Genomic DNA, 4,255 nt, shown 5'->3' with positions numbered 1-4,255 from the left:
TGAAAACTAAGTATGCATCCTTAATAAACATACAAGAATCAGTTATGAATAAAATAGATAATTAAATTGCAATCACAACTTATCAAATCACAATTGGAAGAAATCAATTCAAATCTCAAGCATGTTCATGGCTTCAAACTTCCCCCTAACTAAATAGGGGTTTAGCCACTCATAATTGCAACAAAATTAGAAAATAACAAAGTAGATTGAAAGCAAGAACGGAGTACACCTAAAACGCTCCAAAGTTCCAAGCTTGAAACGTCAAGGACCTTTGTTTTCACCACCTTGTTGTAGCACAAGTGTCTAGGATGTGTATGGATATATGGATGGAATGGATTTGCACGGCTAAGAGATGAAAGTGTATGGATTTGTGAGATGTAGTATGGCTAGATGAATGGATGGAGGTCACGGCAAGGAAATTGTGTTTGTGAATGAAGTTGTGAGATGTGAAATGTAGTGTCTTTGGATGATGGCCCTCTAAATTATGGTGAAGGGTGGATGTATTAATACGCTAGGGAGAGGAGTGTATGGAGTTGTAATGAGTGGAAGTAATGGGTGTAGTGGGTGAGTGTTGTGGTAATGAGTGGATGTAATGAGTGTAGTGGGTGAGTGTTGTGGTAATGAGTGGATGTAATAGGTGTAGTGGATGAGTGTTTGGTAATGAGTGGATGTAATGGGTGTAGTGGGTGAGTGTTATGGTAATGAGTGGATGTAATGGGTGTAGTGGGTGGATGTTTGGTAATGAGTGGATGTAATGGGTGTAGTGGATGGATGTTTGGAGTTGTAGGTCAACACACTTGCACACACACATGTTGATTTCTAGCCTTCAAATCTTAAAAAACGTCCATCCTTATGTCTCCATGCTTGCACTATCCAATCTTGGCTAAAAAATGCTCAAAAATGCTCCAAAATGCACTTTCTTGCCAACTTTGTTATTATGACCTACAAACACACGAAAATAGCTTAAAATACATAATTAACTAAGAAATAACAACACAAATGCACAAGAACAAGCTAACTAAGTCGCATAAATATGTTCCTATCACCAAACGATTGCATGATTTCCAATGCAATGAGGTCACCGACAAGGCACTACGACGGAACATGACCAACATAAGCAGGTCACCCTTCACGGACGAGATCGAGCAGGCAGAGCCTCCACGCGAGTTCAGCAGGCCACATTTCACATCTTTCAAAGGGGATGAAGACCCGAAGAGACACTTAAAGCGCTACCGAAGCACAATAATCCTTTATCGAAACAACGATGATCTCATGTGCAAGATATTCGCCACCACTCTAAAAGGCGAGGCACAAGATTGGTTCTACACCCTACCGCCACAATCCATCCGAAATTTTTACGAACTTTCTTTGGTTTTCACCAAAGAATATTCATCTTATCACTCAATAAAAAAGAAGTCTGACCATTTGTTCGACATCAAGAAGAACCCAAAGGAGTCGCTTCGCGACTATGTGAGGATGTTCAAAGTAGAGAAGGCAAAAATAGTCGGATGCAATGACTCGATAGCTAGAGCAGCCTTCCAAAAAGGACTTCCAGCAGACCACCCGCTATTCGGAAAATTGATCATGAAAGAAGATCTAACTCTGGTAGACTCTTTTGCTTTGGCAGAGAAGCATGCACTTTGGGATGAGGCTCGCCAATGCACATTCAAGGACTTGAAGTAGTACCCGACATCACCTCCCTAGAAGCAGCGGAGGACTTATTCGCATGTTTGACGGTATCTAAAGTAGCAATAAGCTCTACCATCATGCAAGAGGAAATAGGGGCCTGACTACCTGTATTCTACAGTTCAAAAGCTCTCATCGATGCTATTAAAAATTCAAAACCTAACTTTGGCGATAATTATTGTAACCCAAAAGCTTAAGTTTTACCTTCAAACGCAAGTAGTCATCATCATGACGCACTATTCCACCGAATCCAAACCGGTGACGATAAAGGCGTAGACCCTGGCAGATGCAAAGTTTTCTGACGAACGTAACAACTCGGCCCAACGACGTCCCGAAGGCAGCCGAGCACACTTTAGCCACACCTGTTCCCTCAATGGAGATTTCTGGCATTTGCATGTCGACGACGTATCCAACTACGAAGGCTCGTGAGCAGCCGTGGTTCTTGCCACCCCAGACGTTTCAATACTCAAGCAGGCGATCACTTTAAGCTTCAAAGCATCTAACAACGAAGCAGAGTACGAAACCCCACTAGCAGGCCTTCGAATGACAAAAAACTTGGTGGTGAAAAAGCTTTCCATTCATTCCGAGTCCTAGCTAATCACCAGCCAGACTACCAAGGGTAAAGGCATGATGATCATGGCAATCGACTACTTCACCAAATAAATAGAAGTAGAGCCCATGACGATCATGGTTCAGACGGACATAGAGCGCTTCATATGAAGGAGTATCATTTGCCAATTTGGCATCCCTTTCCAAAAGGAGATGGCCACAAGCTTAGATCTGGCAGAAGAGAGGCGCGAACAGACTATCACTCGCATTGCAGCCTACCAGCATCAACTCCTCTCCAGCTACAACAAAATGGCCAAGATCCGGCAGTTCCATCCCGGAGATCTGGTAATAAGAAAAACCTTCATCACTGCCAGCAGAAAAGGCTCCAAAAATATGGATCCCATATGGGAAATTCTGTACAAGATCAACAGAGTAGGTGGCAAGAACAATTACACCCTCGCCACCATAAAACGACAAAAAGATCAAAAAACAGTGGAACGCCTACAATATGAGGAAGTACCATGTGTAACATCTCGCTACATCAAAGCCCGAAGACTCAACCAGCTTGACGGGCACTACCTCACCAACCGAGGATTATCCAGTTGTTATGCAGTTCTTACCTTACATCTAAGTTCTTGTTCGTTTAACTCGTTTTTCAATGAAGAACTCAGAAGTAATCACGACTTGGCTTGGCTACATGCTTACAACAACTGATCACTCCTGAACTTCAAAAGAAGACTGCGCCCTTCTTAGGGACTTACCGCAGGAATTGCGCCCTTCGAGGGACCAACCATACTCTCCAGTGCGAGAGGGTAAACTAATTGCTCTCCAACACGAGAGGGTAAGCCAATTCCCCGACACCCACATGGGTCAGCTCTCCAAGAACGAGAGGATAAACTCTACACTCCGAATATCCAGACGTGGATGAGCCGGGCTGCCCTAGTATAACTAGATGCACAATGGCTTGCGCCGGGATTCCTAGAAGTAGCTGCAATGGTCTTTTTCAAGGCTTAGCTAACTGAAGGATTTTGGGTCTCTTAGCCTGATCCGTGAGGAACCGAGCCTTAGAGACGAAGACGGCACATTACACAGTACATCCGATAAACGGCTGCCCTGGAATCCTAAAGCTGATACCGAGTGCACTAAGGTAGCCTACGGATTCCAGAAGACTGTCTACGGCTTGCCCTTCAAGCAGTAAAGCCGCACTAGACTTATACAACCGCACATTCTTGTGAAAGGTTAAACAAGCTAGCATGCATATACGAAGTTTTATCCACTGCCGAGATGCTACGTAGTCGATAAGCTTCACCTCTGCCAAGCGCGGAACAACCTACACCAAGTCTTAAAGTGTTGTGATACTTGCTACGCAGCCTACGGAATTGGAGAAAGTCAAGGTTAACAGCCTAGTGGTTACGCGGACTTGTCTGCTTCTGTAAGTAAGGCATCTGGCTGCCAACCCAATGGTTAACAACTTTACAAAGTTCTACACCAACACCTACGGCTGCTTAGGCTACGCGAGCTTGTCTGCTTATAAAAAGTAGCATGCTTGCCACTGGTCTATCAAGTCTAAAGGTTAGGGCATGAACAAAAGAAGTAAAAATGAAGAAAAGCTAAGGAAAACATGTTTATAAACGACTAGCAAAGGCTGAAGGAGTTCAAGCAAAACAAGAGCTACAAGGAAAAACAAAGAAAATCTTAAAGGCTACCCAGATGACTACACTTTAGCAGCCTGGACATCCCATGACTATTTGGTCGCCACACCTTTAGCAGCCGCAAAGCTCTTAGCAGCGGCATCACCCCCGACTGCTTCAGCCTGGGCACCAACTTCTCCAACTACTTCACCAATACCAACATGGACGCACTGCAGCTCATCCACTTCTTTCTTCAAACTTTCGTTGATCTTCAGTACACCTTGAAGTTCCAACACTTGGGGTTCAAGCCTATCGACGATTCTCTTTAAGTGGATCACTTGATTATAAGCAGCAATCAACTTTTCATCCTTTGCATAAGCAGCGAAAGA

The sequence above is a fragment of the Malus domestica genome, chromosome 04 (genome assembly GCF_042453785.1).
Source record: "Malus domestica chromosome 04, GDT2T_hap1".
NCBI classification, from domain to species: Eukaryota; Viridiplantae; Streptophyta; class Magnoliopsida; order Rosales; family Rosaceae; genus Malus; species Malus domestica.
The sequence above is the reverse complement of the archived record's forward strand: the minus strand, read 5'-3'. Positions refer to the sequence as shown.